Here is a 19,863-nt window from a genome sequence, read left to right on the forward strand (position 1 = left end):
TTTGCTATTCTAGGTCTTTTCTGGTTCCAGATGAAATTTAGGAGTGATTTCTCTAGAACTATAATGTAGGTTGACGTTATTTCTTTTGGGATTGCATTGAATCTGTACAACAGTTTTCGGAGAATGGTCATCTTCACAATGTTTGTTCTTCCTATCCATGAGCAAGGGATGTCTTTCCATTTTCTGAGATCATCCTCAATTTCCTTTTCACTGTATTATATAATTTTCACGGTATAAGTCTTTCACTTCTTTCATAACAGTAATTCCCAAATATTTCATTTTTTTGCTTGCTAATGTGAAGAGTGCAGTTTCTCTTATTTCCCTCTCTGTGATTTTGTTGTTCATTTATAGGAATGCTATTGATTCTGAGTATTGATTTTGTATCCAGCCACATTACTGAATTTATTTATTGTATCTAAGAGTCTTTTAATGGAGTTTAGGGGATCTTGTATGTAGAGTGTCATGTCATCCGCAAACAATGATAACTTAAATTCTTCTTTTCCTATCTTTACCCCTTTTATTTCTCTTTCTTGCCTAATTGCTCTGGCTAGTACTTCCAGTACTATATTAAATAGGAGTGGTGATAAAGGATATCCTTGTCTTGTGCCTGATTTTAAAGTAAAGACTTTCAATTTTTGGCCATTTAGTATTATGCTGGCGGTTGGTTTGTCATAAATGGCCTTTATTGTACTGAGGTAAAGACCATCTATTCCAATTTTCTGTAAATTTCTTATCATGAATAAATGTTGGACCTTATTGAAGTCTTTTTCTGCCTCTATAGAAATGATCATGTGATTCTTATTTTTGGCTTTATTGATATGGTGGATTACATTTATTGATTTGCGTATGTTGAACCATCCTTGCATTCCTGGGATGAATCCCACTTGGTCATGGTGTATAATCTTCTTGATGATTTGCTGCATCCTCTTTGCCGATATTTTATTGAGGATTTTTGCATCTGTGTTCATTAGGGAGATCGGTCTATAGTTCTCTTTTTTAGTTGGGTGTTTCTCAGGTTTTGGTATTCAAGTAATATTTGTTTTCAGGAATGACTTAGGAAGGATTGCTTCCCTTTCAATTTCATTGAATATTTTGAGGAGTGTCGGCATTAGGTCTTTTTGTATTTCTTGCAGAATTCTGCAGTGAATCCATCTGGGCCTGGGCTCTTCTTGGTGGATAAGGACTTAATTACATTTTCAATTTTATTAACAGAGATTGGGTTATTCAACACTTTTATATCCTCTTGATCTAGCTTTGGTACTTCATATGTTTCTAAGAATCTGTCTATTTCTTCTGTGTTATCAAACTTTTGAGAGTAGAGGTTTTCGAAATAGGTGTTGATAATCTTCTGTATTTCTATTGGGTCTGTCGTGATTTCACCTTTTTCATTTCTTATTGCATGAATTTGAGCTTTTTCTTCCCTTTTTAAAATAAGGTTGGATAGGGGCTTTTTGATTTTATTTATTCTTTTAAAGAACCAAATCTTTGATTCATTGATTCTTTGGATGGTTTTCTTAGTCTCTATTGCATTGATTTCTGCTCTGATTTTTATAATTTCTTCTCTTCTTTTGGCTTTGGACTTGACTTGCTCTTCTTTTTCTAGCTTTCTGAGGTGTAGCATCAAGTTTTTTATTTGTATTCATTCTGTTTTCCTGATGTGGGAACTCAGTGCACTAAATTTTCCTCTCAGGATGGCTTTCATTGCATCCCACAAATTCCGGTAACTTGTATCTGCATTTTCATTTTCTTTTACGTATTGTTTAATTTCTTCTTTAATTTCTTCTGTGACCCACTGATTACTCAAGAGTGTGTTATTCAGTTTCCATGTGTTTGCGGGATTTCTGCAGTATCTTTTATCATTAATTTCTAATTTCAGAGTGCTATGATATGATAACATGCAAGGGATGATTTCAACTCTTTTGCATTTGTGTAAATATGTTCTGTGAGCTAATATATGGTCTATTTTAGAGAATGATCCACGTACTGCTGAGAGGAATGTGTATTCTGATGTTGTTGGGTGAAACATTCTGTATATGTCTATCAAATCCATTTGTTCGCAGGTATGATTCAGTTCTGTTATTTCTTTGCTCATTTTCTGTGTGGTTGATCTGTCCCTTGGTGTCAATGGCGTATTAAGTTCTCCTGTTACAATTGTGTTACTGATAATTTGACTTTTCATTTCTGTTAATAGTTGTTTCATATAACTGGGTGCTCTGGAGTTTAGTGCATATATATTTATGATAGTTGTCTCTTCCTCTGGAGTTTTCCCCTTACGAGTATGTAGTGACCTTCTTTGTCCTTTATGATCATTGTTGGTTTAAAGTTCATGTTGTCTGCAAACAGAATGGCTACTCCTGCCTCTTACTGGATTCCTGCTGCATGAAGTATTGTTTTCTATCTTTGACTTTCAGTCTGTGAGTATCCTTCTGGGTTAGATGGGTTTCCTGTAAACAGCATATTGTTGGATTTTGTTTCTTGACCCATTCTGCTAGTCTGTTTCTTTTGATTGGTGCATTGAGACCATTTACATTAATGTTTATTACTGTTAAATGCTGGTTTATTGTTGGAACATTATCTCTTTGTTGTTGCATCTTTATTTTTCTGTTCTGTTTAATTATTTGCTTTGTTTAGTGGTTTTTTTCCTTTGTGTATCTAAACTGTGTTTCAATATTTTTGCAGGGTGGGTTTGGTGTTCATGAAGTTCTTCAGCTGTTCTTTGTCATGGAAGTATCGTATTTCACCATCAATTTTGAATGATAGTTTTTCAGGATACATCAGTCTAGGTTGGAAATCCTTTTGCTTTAGGATCTGGAATACTTCACTCCATGCTCTTCTTGACTTTATTGTTTGTGCTGAGAAGTCCGCTGTGATTCTGATAGGTTTTCCTTTATAAGTGATCTGTCTTTTCTCTCTGACAGCTTTTAATAATCTATTCTTGTGTTGGATTTCTGGGATGGAGATTATTATGTCTGGGTGTAGTTTTCTTTTGGTTATGATTATTTCGAGTTCTATATGCTTCACTGATCCTGATGTCAGTTTCTCATCTCATGGTTGGGAAATTTTCAGCTATTACTTCTCTAAATGTCCTCTTGACATCCTTTATGTTGTCTTCGTCTTTTTCATTAATCCCTATCATTCTTATGTTATTCTTCTTTACATCTTCTTGCAGTTGTTGAATTGTTGTTTCCTGATTCCTTGTTATTTTTAAAAGATCTTTCCTTTCCTGTTCACTAGCTGCAATCCTGTCTTCAAGGTCTGAAATTCTATCTTCACTTTCATTAAGGTGGTTTTTACAACTTTCAGTGGAGTTTTTTATGTCCTGTATATCTCTGTTCATCTGCATTATGTATTCTGTTTGTTTCTTATATTACTCGTCTAGGGATTCTATCTTTTTGTTTAGTTCCTCCCGTTTTTATCTGTGTTTTCTTTAGATATATTCAGAATCTCTTTCATTTCTTTTATCATTTCTTCTTTTATCTGGGAGATTATTTTGAGTTTGAATTTCTTTAAAGCTTCCTGGAGTTGCTTGTCAATTTCAGTAGCTATTTTGTCCGATATTTGAGGTGAATGGTATATATTTTCTTCTATATACATTCCTCCTAGAGTTTCTTGAGATGTGCTGGAGGTTTGAAGTTGTAATTTGGTCTTTTGTTTTGTCATTTTCCTATATTTCTGTGTTTCAAATGTTATTTGAAAGCTTCCTCAGGATTTGTTGAAAATCCCCTTCTATCTTTGCAGCTACTGGGACTCTTGCACCATGCTACCCCAAGCCACTGGGCCTGCTGAACCAGTGGCCCTCCTCTGCCTGTTCAGAACTCCACAATTCCAGACAAGGTGGGCCTCAGGGACACTGTGCACCCACCTGCCCCTTGGAAGCTCCACAGCTCTCCAGGTGCAGCCGGGATGTGGAGGCGGATGTAGATGCCTCAAGCTCACCTCTCCACTTCACTGTACCTAGAAGCCTGGAGGGACCCAAACAGTTCGGGCCGAGCTATCCATAGTCCTCCAGACACACATGGAGGCTGATGCAGGCACCTTAGATCCACCCAGCCCCTCCTCTGCACACCCACGACTAGGCATGGCAATCTGGAACAGGCAGGGCTCCAGGGAGAGTGTGGACCCGCCCACCTGTCAGAAGCTCAGCAGTTCTGCAACTGCAACCGGGATGGGGAGGCGGATGTAGAGGCCTCAAACCCACCTCTCCACTTCACTTCACCTGGAAGCCTGGAGAGACCCAAACAGTCCGGGCCGAGCTATCCACAGTCCTCCAGACACACAGGGAGGCTGATGCAGGCACCTCAGATCCGCCCTGCTCCTCCTCTGCACACTGATGGCTAGGCGCGGCAGTCCGGAACCACCAGATTTATTTTTTCGAAATCTGAAATCACCATGTTCCTAAAGGTTTCCTCCATCACATCTCTGTAGAGCTTCTTTTGGGATGCATTCAGCAAAATCCACTCCTCAGGGGTGAAGTTCACAGCCACATCCTCAAAGGTCACTGACTCCTGTCAAATCTTGACGGTCACTTTCTTCTGTTTATGAGCTGCACCTGTCTGTCAGCCCATATTTGAGTTTAAGTGGGAGGACCATTGTGCAGCTTGAGGGTCTCCTAGTGTCTTTTCTATACAGCCTGTAGCTTGGATAAGTCACAGAAATCAGCCGATCCAGCTGGGATGCTCTCAGTTAAATGCATCTGAAAAACACTTTGGCGCCATGACTGAGCATAGATTCATATATGATAGTATCAAACATAACAAAACAGTATAAAACTATTCAAGTGAATGAGAGTATTACAGGCTTTCAGAATCAAAGAGCAGAGAATGAACAATGGTGACTATACTATTTCATTTTCCATAGAAAATTTGTTTATACTATCATACATAATAATATAACAGGATAGAACCAAAGAAAAGAGAAAACAAAAGCATAGTAGAACTTCACAGTAAGATGATACTAAATCAGCACTGGCTACTCTAATGTCTTGTTTTTTTAAAAAATAGCTGTTTATACTATCACAGATAGTAAAATCAAACTAGGATAAAACATTTCCAACTGATGAGTGAAGACATTATAAGATTTCAGAGCAATATAATGGGACAACATGATTATTATAAACTATTGTACTCAACATTTCTTACACTATGGGAACTATAGGGTATATATACATGAGAGTTTGATTAATTTCACTTATGAGTGCGGTCTCAAGTTATGCCCACTGATTTATAAGTATATCAATGTGATCATTCTTTATAGCTGATTAGTACTCCATTGAATAAACATACCACAACATTTTTATTCATTACTCAATTGATGGACACTTAGATTGTTTCCAAGATCTGGCTATTACAAATTGTGCTGCTATAAACATGGGTGCACATATATCATTGTGCTATGATGTTGTCAGTTCTTGTGGGGATATGCCTAGAAGTAGAATAGCTGGAACAAATGGGACTTCCAATTCCAGCTATTTGAGAAATCTCCAGACTGATCTCACAATGGCTGTACCAGTCTATACTCCCACGAACAGTACGGGGGAGTCCCTTTTACCCACAGCCTCTCCAGCATTTGTTGTTGTTGGTTTTCTTGTCCTGTCCATTCTTTCAGGGGTGAGATGTTATCTCAGTGTGGTTTTAATTTGCATTTCTCTAATGACCAAAGATGATGAACATTTTTTCATGTATTTATTTGCCATTTGTATTTCTTCATCTGAGAAGTGCGTATTCATCTCAGATGCCCATTTTTGCATTGGGACTTTGAATTTTGGGGCTTTGCTTTTTAAAAAATTCTTTATATGTTTTAGACAGAAGTCCTTTGTCTAAGGGACAGTTCACTAAGATTTTTTTCGCAGTTTGTGAGTTTTCTTTTTTCTATGCTGGAAATTTCTTTTGACATGCAGAAACTTTTTAGTAAGACATGATCCCAGCTATTGATTCTGGGAAGTATTTCCCTTGCTGTTTGATTCCTCTTCATGAATTCCTACCTACCCCTATGTCTTCCAGATTTTTATCTACTTTCTCTTCCAAAAGATTTATTGATGCTGAGTTAATATTCACAGTTTTGATCCATTTAGACTTTAGTTTAGTATATGGTGATAGGAATGGGTCAAGTTTTAGTTTTTGGCAAGTGAAAAGCCAGTCAAGATCTGAAATTCTATCTTCACTTTTGTTGAGGCAGTTTTGACAACTTTTGATGGAATTTTCAATTTCCTGTAAGTCTCTTTAAACCTGCTTCATGTATTCTGTTGGTTTTGGTTTCATAAATTGGTCATCCAGGGATTCTATCTTTTTTTTTTCCTCTAGTGTTTGAACTGTGTCCTCTTTGGACAGTTCAGCATCTCTTTCATTACTTTTATTATTTCTTCTTTTACCTGGGAGATTATTTCTCTTTTGAATTCCTTAAAGCTTCCCTGAGTTGCTACTTTATTTCAGTTGCTATTATTAGAGGTGTTTTAGGTATATGGCATATATTTTCTTTTATGTACATGACTCCTAGGCTTTCTTGGGATTGGCTGGGGGTTTGAGATTGCATTTTGGTCTTTTGTTTTGTCATTTTCCTATGTTTCTGTGTGTCAAGTATTGTTCAAAGATTTCCTTGTATGTGTCTGCTATGCTCTTGGCTCCTGGGAATGAATGGAGGTTGCTGAGCATAGTCCAGTCAGGCCCTCAGTGTTCCAGGTAACTGGGCAGGCACCTAACCACTGTGGGTAATGGGCTAAAGCTCTCTCCAGACAAAGACCAATGCCCTGGAAATCACTTCACCTGCTTTCAGCCCCCTTATTTTTGAAGATTGATGGGGATAAGGTAGTCCATCCACAAAACCACCCAAGGGTAGTCTATTGTGGCTAGGAGATGGGAAGGTCCTTGAATACTGGGAGTGATGATTTTAAAGTCTCTTGGGGCACAGGATGGCACATAGACTCACCCCAGCTGCCAAGTGAGATTTCCATTTTGAAAGAAGATCACTGGGCATGTGCTGAAGTCTTCCCAGTGCAGCCTCATGAAGCTGGGCTCTCAGCGTGGTCCTTGAGCTCTGGAAGTAATGATCTTAAAACCTCATGTGGTTCAGGATGGTACCTGGACTCACCCCAGCTGCCAGTTGAGTTTCCTGGTTAGGAAGAAGGTCACGGGGAATGGCCCAGGCAGGCCTGAAACCTGCCAAGTGCAGCCTAGGGAAGCTAGGCAGGTCCTTGATTTCTGGGAGTGATGATCTTAAAGCCTCCTGGCACTCAGGATGGTCCACAGGCTCACACCAGCTGTCAGTTGAGTATCCCAGTTTGAAAGAAGGTCCAAAACTCAGTGATCTTAATTGGCACAGTGATAGTACAAATATGTATGTATGTTGAAGTCAGTGGATGTGAGAAGAATAATTAGAACCAGGACACAGAATTTATAACATTATTTATGATTGTCACCCAGAATTTAACACAAGAAAGTGCAGGAATCTATCCACAACACTAAAGACCTTGAATATTCCTCCAAGGACCTGAATCCCACATCAGTGTCCCAGATGAGAACCTAGAGCCCATGATTATGCTTTTCATGATCCAATTAGAGGTCTAGAGCCTTCAAAAAGGACTCATACCAGTCTGTTTCATGGATTTATGCTGGAAATAACCAAAGAAGCTAGAAAGTCTAAGCCAGTTGGGTGAAGGATCTGTGCTGGTAGACTGAAGGTTGTATGCTAGATACAAGAAATTATGCTCAAATTAAAAACCAGGGCTGCTTTATAAATTAACACAGTCATCCTCAGTAATAAGGGGGCCTGAGCTCCTCTGGCAAGAAACACAGTCAAGTACGTGCAAGGAAGCCAGCATCCTCAGTTACCTGAAAGTCCTGAGCTCCTCTGGCAATAAGCACAGTCAAGTAGATGACAGGAAGCCAGCATGATAAGTTTGTCCTGGAGATTAAATGGCACACATCTTCCCCTTCAGAGACTGGAAGCAATGCTCATGGTAAAGATCAGAGCCATGCTCACAAAGTAGGTCCTGAGCTCTTCTGATCACAATAGTCAAACTCACAGTGGAGAAGTTACTCCTGATGAGCTCCTCCAGGAAAATCAATGGCTCAAAAAGCAACATATAAGAGAATGCATAATGCCTCACTTCTCTTCTTCACATCTCTATCTATGCTAGCAAACTTCCTCAGGTGGACCATCTCTATGCAGTACTATGCTGATTTAATTTAATGGTGTTAATTTGACCTTCAGTTTTTAATCCATAACAACACAGGAAAACTAAACTATGCATGTTACTGTAGATGTCACACAATTCAAAGAAAAGTCACATTGAAAAGTAAGGTTTGTAGTTCCAAAACTTAGAAGTGCTTTAAGAGCTCTTTTATTTTTATTTTGAAATCTATACCAATATTAGTCAATTATTTTGGATCACCTTAAAGTAAAAATTCAAATTCCAAAATTTCCACAGGAAAATATCAAAGTTTTTAACTATTTTAAAAGAAAAAATACATAACCAAATAAAATAACAGTAGTTAATATATATTGTATGATTCTCTTCAGAATGGTCATTCAAAGTTCTGGGAATACAGTGAAACAACAACAGCAAAACCCCTATAAAACATTTATAGATAATAAAATACTTTATTTTAAACAACTAAGTTGATTTGTTGGCATAAATAAAACTATGTAACTTGTATACTGACGCATTTTGAATAAAATTGGGGAAATATTTCAGCATTGTTTCATAATTGTCTAATTTGATATATATTTGTGGAACTGTAAAATTTTCCAGCTACATACACATGTGTCATAGTGGAGAAATCATGCAACATGGCATGTGAGCTTCTATCTCTGCTGTATTCAAACTAACAGTCAGTTCTTAATTTACTTATATCTGACTACACATATCTAAGTTTTACCCTTTTATTTTATTTATTTTTTAAATTTTGTTTAAAAGGAAAAAGAGAAAAAACAAAACAAAACAAAGAGGTGTAAGGGTACAAGTAATATAGAACTACACACACACACACACACAAAAAAAAACCCAGTAAGAAATCATGTTAATAGATTACATATTCTCATCTTAGAGATAGTTGCTCAAGTCACAGTATCAAGGCATAAAAAGTGTACATTCAAATAGTGAGACTGCAAACAGTTGTGTTCAATGATTCAACCAAAAACATTAATATGGTCATCCATTTAACACCCTCAAACACACCTGCAGTTGTATCCTTTAGAGCACTTTTTTCCCTCTCTTTTTACAATGAAATTTACACATTTTGGGTTTTATTATTCTTTAGTTCTTATTACTTTTTGGGGGAAGAGAATAAAGTCAAGTATCGCAAAACAAAGTTGTCAGTCAAAACCAAGTATAGACATAGCACATGATGTAAAAACAGAATACAAGGTTATCAACAATGGTTACCACAATGTCTCTTGTTTCCTTAAAAAGAATTGTCTATCTCATTAGGTATTATAAAGTTGAACAAAACAGTAGAGAACAAGACCAATAAAACCTAAACTTTGTAAACATTACAGGATTTCCAAAGAAGATAATAGTCAAACCAGAACAGGCATTATAGTGCATCTTATTGCCTTCAAAGTAATTGCCTATACCCTTAAACTTGATACTATCATACAGAATGGAACAGAGTCTAATCAAGTCAAAACAAGATAGTGGAAATATTACAGGACTTCAAATCAAGTTAATAGGAAAAAAAGTTAATATAATACATCCTGCTAATTTTTTTTATTTTTCACTTTAACTAAAAAAATCATAAAAATGACTAAATAATTTTTTAATGAATAAGGGAGAGATTGAGATAAAAGAGGATGTAACAACATAACAATGCAGGTCAAAGCATGACAGTTTCAGCAACCGAGTGCTTCACCACCAAGTGACCCAATTTAATAGTAGTTACCATAGTGTCTTTTTCCTTGAAATATTTAAATATAACTTCATATACTATGGCTTCAAACATACCAAGTCAGTGTAAAACCATTCAAGTGGATGAAAGCATTGTAGGGTATTTAGAACCAGCTAACAGAAAACGAACAATAGTTTCTATATTATCTCCTTGCCCATAACAATTTTTGTTTATACTATCACATATAATAAAATCCAGCAAAATACATCATGATTAAACCAATGGAGACAGAAGAGCCATAGTTTGGTGGGGCTTCAAAACAAGATGATAGTAAATCAGCACTAGCTATTATGATGACTTGTTTTCTTCAAAATAGCTGTTCATTTCATCACAGGCAATAATATCAAGCACCCGAGAATAAAGCCATTCCAATTAATAAGTGAAAACTTTATAAGGCTTCAAGGCCACATAATGGGTAATCACAATTACCACCTACTTTTATATATTTGAATCATTACTTACATTAGGGGAACTATTAGGTATTCACACATGCAAGATTGCTTTATTTCACTTATAAGTATGGTCTCAAGCTGCGCCCATTTATTGATAAATATCTCAATGTGATCCTTCTTTATAGCTGAGTAATACTCCATTGTATAGAAATACCACAACTTTTTTATCCATTCCTCAGTTGATGGACACTTGGGTTGTTTCCAAGATCTGGCAATTACGAATTGTGCTGCTATAAATATAGGTGCACATATATCACTGTGGTATGATGTTTTCAGTTCTTCTGGGAATATACCTAGGCATAGAATAGCTGGAAAAAAATGGGACTTACAATTCCAGCTTTTTGAGAAATCTCCAGACTGAACTCCACAAAGGTTGTAGCATTCTACACACCCACCAACAGTGTAGGAGAGTTCCTTTTTCCCCACAGCCTCTCCAGCATTTGTTGTTGTTGGTTTTCTTGATCCTGGCCATTCTTTCAGGAGTGAGATGGAATCTCAGTGTGGTTTTAATTTGCATTTCTCAGCTCCTGGGACTCTGGCACCCAGTTCCCCCAGGCTGCTGGGCCTCTGGAACCAGTGGCTGTCTTCTGCCTATTTAGAACTCTATATAGTTCCAGAAAAGCTGGGCTCCGGGGACACTATGCACCCACCTGCTTGCTTGAAACTCCACAGTTCTCCAAGTGCAGCCAGAATGGAGAGGGGGATGTGGGTCCCTGGGGCCCACTTAGCCACTTCACTGCACCCAGAAGACTGGAGGATCCCAAACAGGCTGGGCTTGGGGCAGAGTGCACTGGGCACTTACCACTGGCGGCGGGACCTCTGGAACTGGTGATGCTCGCCTGCTTGCTGAGAAATCCACAGTCCTCCAGACACACAGGGAGGCGGATGCAGGTGCCCCAGATCCACCCAGCCCTTACTCTGCACCCAGATGGTGCAAGAGGCCCAAATAGGCTGGGGTCCGGGGATAGTATGCACCCACCTGCTTGCTTGAAACTCCACAGTTCTCCAAGTGCAGCCAGAATCAGCTTTACCCCTTTATAACAGTGTAGTGAAGTTACACTAGGAGGAATATTTGGATTGTTCTCCTTGAAGAAAGTGCAGTTGTCTTCACTTTAGATAACCTTGACTCTTTTTCTACGTACTGATATGTGTAGACTTGGTAAAGATATTTTCTTTTCCATTAAATTCATACTAGGATATGTTAGCAGGACTACTTGAAGTGCTCATGCCTAATCTTTAAAGCTAGCTGACAGTTCCTGATTTCTGATCCTGTGACTCTCATAATAACATGATTAAGCCAGGCAGGATGGAGAACCTAATCCCTAGGGCTGTACATTAGAATATCAAGATAAGAGGCTATGAATTCCAAGGGCAAATACATTTTCACATCAGAGCTGAAACCACAGCCCCTGAAATATTAAGTGCTACATCAATTTTATTATGTATATTGGTCTTTCTGCATATGCTTCTCTCCACACTGCATGGCTCCTTTCAGAGCTCAAAACTACCTCTGGTAACACTACTTATATGTGTGGCTATGCTGACAGTTTTTCAACCTCAACCATCCCATTCTTCATGAATTAATAAAATCCAAGTTGAACCTTTGGTCAAGAATTTTGTGTTGATTGAATTTCCTCCTGACTGGTTGTAGGACCATTTGACTCCTCATAACTATAAATGTGTGTATGTTTTTCACACTTCATAGGTTGCCCTACAAATTATAGGTTTTGGAGGTCCAATAACCTTTCATTAGGATAATAAATATAAGCTTCCAAAATCAAAATGGGGGCAGGGAAACATTCTCAATATAGTACTGCACTGTATATAAACCTACATTTTCCTGATATATTCATCTGCTTATGAATATAAACAGTTTCTGAAAACTACTATAAGCAACTATAGGCATGAGTATATACATATCTAAGGAATAAAATCATTTTCACTCTTCAAGGAAGCAACACAGATTGGGGAATTATGTGTGAAAAGAAAATTATGGGTCTTGGGCCTGCCTGCACAAACTTCCCAGCTACCTGCCATGCTCAGCTGGCTCTGGGGAATTGGTAATGCCTGTGCCCTCATCTTTGGACCCTGGGCAGTCTGAGGCGAGTGTCCCCATATCATCACGAGCCCTGGGAATTTAAGATTCTTGCTCCTGTCTGATGCCTAGGGAACTTCTCAGCTTCCTTCCACACTGGATCATCCCAGCAGTTCTTGGACCTGCCTGCACCAACTTCCTGGCTACCTGCCATGCTCAGCTTGCTCCAGGAAATTGGGCCTGCCTGAGCACTTAAGTCTGGAGACTGAGGAGGCCTGGGATGAGTAACCCCACACCATCACAAGTCCCAGGAGTTTAAGATAGTTGCTCCCTTAGACCAGGGAACTTCATGGCTTCCTGCCACATTGGAAAGGCTCAACAGGGCTTTGGCCTGCCTGCATTAACATTCTGGCTTTCTGCCATGCTTGGCTGGCTCAAGCAATTGGGCCTGCCTGCGCCCTCAACTGTGGCCACAGGACAGCCTGAGGTGAGTGTCCCTGCACCATCACGACTCCAGGAGTTTGGGATCATTGCTCCCACCAGCAAATGAATATCATAACCTCCTGCAACACTAGAACAGCCCTGCAGGGCTTGGGTCTGCCAGCCAGATACCCAGTGACCTCTCAATCTGGGAATCTGGGTGCCAGAATCTCAGAAGCTGAGAGCAAAGAAGAGGATTTCCAAAAGGACTAGGGGAAGTCTTGGAATAACACTTAAAACATGGGAGTATAGGAAAAAGACAAAATGAAAGACCAAATACAATCTCAAATCTCCAACCCATCCCAAGAAAAGTTAGGAGCAATCTACATAAAAGAAAACATAAGCCATACACCCAAAACTCGAATAATAGCAAATGAAATAAAGAAGAAACTCTGACAAGCTTTAAAGGAATTCAAACTAGAAATAATATCCCAGGAAAAAAGAGAATTGATAAAATAAAAGAAAGAGATGCTGAACATATCTAAACAAGACACAGTTAAAAAATTGGAGGAACTAAACATAAAGATAGAATCGTTGGATGAACAATATAATGAACAAACAGAATACATAAAGCACATCCAAAGAAATATATAGGCAATCAAAACTTCCATTGAAAGTTGTAAAAACTGCCTCTAAAAGTGAAGATAGAATTTCAGACATCTAAGACAAGACTGTAGCTAGTGAACAGGAAAGGCAAGATCTTTTGAAAATTACAAGGAATCAGGAAATAATTCAAAAGCTGAAAGAAAATGCAAAGAAAAACAACACAAGATTGATATGGATAAATGAAAAAGAAAAGGACAAAATAAAGGATGCCAAGAGGATATTTAGAGAATTAATAGCTGAAAATTTCTCAAACATAATAAAGGAAGCTGATATCAGGATCAGAAAAGCATATAGAATTCCAAGTAGTCACAATCAAAATAAAATTAAACCCAGACATATAATAATTACCATCCAAGAAATCCAACATAAGAATAAAATATTAAAATCTGTCAGAGAGAAAATACAGATCACCTATAAAGGAAAACCTGTCAGAATCACAGCAGACTTCTCAGCATAAACAATAAAGTCAAGAAGAGTGTGGAGTGAAGTATTTAGGACCCTAAAGGAAAATGATTTCCAACCTAGACTAATGTACCCAGTAAAACTGTCTTTAAAATGGATGGAGAAATAAAACACTTCCATGCCAAAGAACAACTGAAGAACTTCATGATCACCAAGCAAATCCTGCAAAGTATAATGAAAGACAGTTTAGATGCACATAGGAAAAACCCAATAAAAAGGCAGAAAACTATACAGTATGAAGAGATAAAGATGCAACAGCAAAAAGTTAATATGCAAATCAATAAATGTAATCCACCATTTCAATAGCATAAAAAATAAGAATCACATGATTATCTCTATAGATGTAGAAAAAGCTTTAAAAAGGTCCAACACTCAGACATGCCCAGCGATCTTCTCTGGAACTAGGAACCTGGAAACTCATCTGGTGGGTGGAGTGAGACTGCTCCCCATCCAGAGCCTGGGAGACTATTTCAAGATCTTCACTCCAAGAGCTCAAGGACCCACCCAGAGCCCAGCCACATGAGGCTGTGATTGTCTGGCAGGATTCAGGCCTGCCTAGGACATACCCACCTGCCTTCTCTGGAACCAGGAACCGGGAAACTCATTTGGAGGCTGGGGTGAGTCCACATGCCATCCTGAACCTAGGACATTGTATTAAGATCATTGCTCCCAGAGCTTAAGGACCCACCCAGAGCCCAGCCACATTAGACTAGCCTTGGGAAGATTTGCAGCATGAGTAGATTACCCTCAGTGATCTTCTTCAGTTATGGGAGTTGAGATCAAGTGAAATGAGTTCCAGGCTCATCATCCACAGTAGGTAAGTGCCTGCCCAGCTACCTGGAACACTGAAAGAGGTACAAGTGGTCCTGTGGACCTGACTGGACCAGCTGTGCAAGCTTTGTTCAGTCCAGGAGCCTAGGGCATAGAAGATTATTTCCAACACATCCAGGGAAGCCTTAGAAAAACACATGAAACACAGAAATATAGGAATATGACAAAATGAAAGACCAAAAAGCAATCTCAAACCCCCAGCCCATCCCAAGAAAGCCTAGGAGACATGTACATAGAAGAAAATATATGCCGTACGCCTGAAATACCTGTAATAATAGCAACTGAAATAAAGAAGAAATTCCAGGAAGATTTAAAGGAATTCAAACTAGAAATAATCTCCTAGGTAAAAGAAGAAAGGATAAAAGAAACTACAGAGATGCTGAACAGATCTAAAGAAGACATAGTTAAAAATTAGAGAAACAGGCTGGGAATTTAGCTCAGCAGCATAAGCGCCTGCCTTGCAAGCAGGCAGTCATGCATTCAATCCCTGGTACCGATAAAAATGAAAAAGACAAAAAAAAAAATAGAGAAACAAAACAAAAAGATAGAATCCCTGGGTGACCAATTTAAGAAACAAACAGCATACATGAAGCAGATTCAAAGAGATATACAGGAGATCAAAAATTCCATTGAAAGTTGCCCCAACCTCCTGAATGAAAGTGAAGATAGAATTTCAGACCTTGAAGTCAAGATTGCAGCTAGTGAACAGAAGAGGAAAGATCTTTTTAAAAAAGGAATCAGGAAATAACAATTCCACCGCTGCAAAATGATGCAAAGAAAAACAACATAAGATTAATAGGGATAAATGAAAAAGAAGGGAACAACACAAATGATATTGAAAGTCTATTCACAGAAGTCATAGCTGAAAATTTCCTAAACATGAGAATGAAACTGACAGTAGGATTAACGAAGCATATAGAAGTCCAAATAGCCATAACCAAAATAAAACTACACCCAGGCATATAATAATCACCATCCCAGAAATCCAACATAAGTATAGAATATTAAAAGCCATCAGAGAGAAAAGACAGATCACTTGTAAATTAAAGCCTGTCCGAAATACAGCAGATTTCTCAATACAAACTATCAAGTCAAGAAGAGCATGGATTGAAGATAGTCCAGATCCTAAAGGAAAATGATTTCCAGCAGAGACTGATGTACCCTGAAAAACTGTCCTTCAAAATGGATGAAGAAATAAGATATTTCCATAATGAAGAACAGCTGAAGAATTTCATGAACACCAACACAACCCTGCAAAGAATACTGAAGGACAGTCTAGATACACATAAGAAAAAACCACTAAGCAAGATAGGCCAAGAAACAGATTGGAAACATATTGGAAAGATAAAGATGCAAAAGAAGAAAGATAATATATCAACAATAAGCCAATATATAACAGTTATAACCATCAATATAAATGGTCTAAATTCACCAATTAAAAGAAACAGACAGACAGAATGGATCAAGAGACAAAATTCAACCATATGCTGTCTGCAAGAAACCCACCTAACCCAAAAGAAACCTCACAGACTGAAAGTCAAAGGATGGAATAATACTTCATGCAACAGAAACAACAACAACAAAAAAGCGGGATAGCTATTTTGTTTGCAGATAATGTGAACTTCAAAGAATGCTCTTAAGAGATAAAGAAGGTCACTACATACTGGTTAGAGGAAAACTTCTAGAGGAAGAGATAACTATCTTAAATATATATGCACCAAATTCTAGAATCCCAGCTATAGAAAGCAAGTATTAATGAAATGAAAATTCAAATTAGCAATAACACAATTATAACAAGAGACCTTAACACACAATTGACTCCAAGAGATACACCAACCAGGCAGAAAATCAGCAGAGAAATAAAAGAATTGAATCACACCTGTTAACAAATGGTTTTGGAAGACATATACAGTTTTCCATCCAAAAACATCAGAATATACATTCTTCTCAGCAGCATGTGAGACATTCTCTAAAACAGACCATATACTAGCTCACAGAACATACTTAAATCAATGCAAATGAATTGAAATTTTCCCATGCATGTTGTCAGATCATAGTGCCATGAAACTAGAAATTAATGATAAAAGAAACTGCAAAAACCCCACAAACACATGGAAATTGAATAATACACTCTTTTGAAAAAATTTTATTTCAAGAAAAAAACAGTAAAAGGGTACAAGTAATACAGAATTTCAAAAAAAATAAGAAATCACTACTTAACAGATTACATATTGTCATCTTAAAAACAGTTGTTCAAGTTACAAAACTAAAGCCTACAAAGTGGACATTCAAACAGTGAGACTGTAAACAGTTGTGTTCAATGATCCAAGAAAAACTTAAGTTATATGATTATCTATCTTACATGCCTAAACACACTTGCAGTTGTATCCTTTAAAGCACTTTCTTTTCCTCTCTTATTTACAATAACAGTTACACATTTTTGGGTTTTATTACTCCCACAGTTCTTATTCCTTTTTTTGGAAGAGAATAATACCAAATATTTAAAAAAAAGCAGAATCAGTCAAAACATAGGATGGATATAGTACATGATGTACAAGCAGAATACAAGGTGATCAACGATGGTTACTATAATGCCTCTTGCTACCTTAAAAAGAATTGTCTATATCATCAGGTATAATAAAATTGAACAAAACAGTACAGAACAAAACCAATAAAACCTAAACATTGGAGAAATTACTGAACTTCAAAAGAAGATAATAGTCAAACCAGAATGGGCATCATAGTGAATCTTATTGCCTACAAAGTAGTTGCCTATAACCTCAAACATGATACTATCAAACAGAACAGAATAAAGTAAAATCAGTCAAAACAAGATGGTGAGAGCAATACAGGGCTTAAAATCAAGTTAATTGGAAATCAAAAAGTTACTATAATATATCGTGGCTCTCCTGGTCAGCTATGTCAGTGCTGGTGCAGAGGTTATGGGGCAAGTACAAATATGACTGCCTCTGGCAAGGATCTCAAATGGAGTGAATTTTAGGCTCCTGGTATGCATGGGGGTCTGAATTGAGAGGCACAGCTGGGCCTTGTACTAGGTGGCATCTCGGAAGAGAGATGCAGCTGGAGGAGAGGCGGGGCAGGGGTCTGAACCTAGAGTGAGAACCCTGGGCCTGAACATGATCAGCACCACTGATCATGTCTAGAAATGGATCACCTGGGTTGGAACCCAGGACAGCTGTCTTTCAGTGGGCATGGTGCTGACTTCTGAACCACATTCTTAGATATCAGAACCTACCTTCTTATCACACCCAGATGCTTGCAAGGGCATCTTTTTTTGTCTTCAGACCACACTGCTTGCTCTCTGGACTCCCCACACTTTGTTCCTCTCTTTTCTCTCATGACTAACATTACCTCCACCAAGGCAGCAGAGTGGGTAAGAAGCTATACACGTTTTTCACTGCTGAGTATTGAACCTAAGGATTTTGTACTGAGCTACATCCCCACCCCTTTTTACTTTGAGATAGGGTCTCAGTAAATTGCTAAGCTTCCCAGGCTGGGCTCAAATTGTGATTCTTCTGCTTCAAACCTCCAGTGTGCTGGAATTACAGGCATGGGCTTGCATGTGTGGTTTTCATTTGCAATTTAAAAAGAAAAATAAAAGCCACCTCTGGATGTCTCTGCCCCCATCGACTTTTGGAATTACAAGCAGGACTTGACCCCAATTCTTCCTCCCTCCTTCTCTGTCATTTCTTGTCCACTTTGTTTTTCTGGTTCTGTCTTGACAAGGTTACCATGACCTTAACATGCCAGCATCTTGTGGTGTCAGCTCTGTTCTTGTGACCTTTGACTTCTTTGTGGTATCTGAACCCAGACACCCCATTATCCTTCTGGAAATGCCTTCCCACCTAAGCTTCTGTGACTCAGTTTTCTTCCCACTTTAAAGGCTAAAAACCAATAAGAAGAAATTCTAGAATGTTCTGCATGTCAGAGGTATCCAGTAACACAATAGTTTGCCTCAGGAGGAAGGGAAGAATAGGGCCTACACATATGCTGCATACCTACTATCTGTCAGGTCCTTTACCTGGTGGTAAGTCTCACTGTTTTGTGGGGTAAGCATTATTAATGCTCTTTTAGAGTCTATGAAAGAGTCTCAATGTCAGTAAGAGGTGGCCCAAGGGCATACAGCTGTTTGTGTAGAGATGCAGATTTAGATCACAATCACAGTGGTCATTAGTTCCATTTATTTACCCTATGAGGTGCTGGGCCCTGAGTGGTTTCTGTGCTGTGAGCTCTCTGATCCTGAACACACTCAGGAGGTGGCTGCTATTGGAAAGATGAGGAAGCAGCCTGAGAGAGAAAAGGATTTACCCACAAGCACACAATGAGCCAAAGGAGGACCTGGAACCAGGGTCCAGGTCTATCTAGATCCCTTCCATGTCTCTGGCCTTCTGTCATCACTGGAGGAAACCATGCACCAGATCATATGCCCTTGACAGGAACACTGCTTCCAAGACCCACCCAAGATGTCTCAGTAAGATAGGAAGACAGGTTCCCATGCTGAGATTCTAGGAGGTTCCCCCAAAAGGCACCTTATTTCCTGTGTACCAGGCACTGCAAGCTGTCTTTCAATCACTGTTTTCAGACTTCATCATGGTTTGCTTCTAATAAACAATCATTTCTTCTGTAAGGTTCACCCATGGTGGACATCAGGGGCAGGCCTAGAAGCAAAGGGCCAAGGAGGGTCAATATGAAGTTTTGTGAGGTGTTGCCAGCTCATCTGTGCAGAGGAAACAAGGGCAGCAGTTGGCGCAAAGGTTTAACTGGTGTGTATGGAGCACTTATATGCACTCAGCAGGGTGCTGTGTTCTTTGCCTGCTGAAATTCACATAATCTTAACTGAGACAATTTCATGAGGGGTACTTACTTAGCAGCAATAGAAACAAGTTTGGAGAAGTTAAGTAACATATCTAAGTGAATAAATCAGATAAATGGAGGGATGAAGTTTCCAGCTAGATTTTTTAATGCCAACTTTTCCCTACTTCAAAGGCTTAAAACCAGTGAGAAGAAATTCTAGAATATTTTCTAATACTAGTTCACTGAAATGAAAGCAAATAGAAGACACTTTTATTGAGTTTATTCTTAGGAGCCAGAGCCT

Source organism: Cavia porcellus, unplaced genomic scaffold (assembly GCF_034190915.1).
Source record: "Cavia porcellus strain 051 isolate PalLab524CR breed Dunkin Hartley unplaced genomic scaffold, mCavPor4.1 scaffold_61, whole genome shotgun sequence".
In the NCBI taxonomy this organism is placed as follows: Eukaryota; Metazoa; Chordata; class Mammalia; order Rodentia; family Caviidae; genus Cavia; species Cavia porcellus.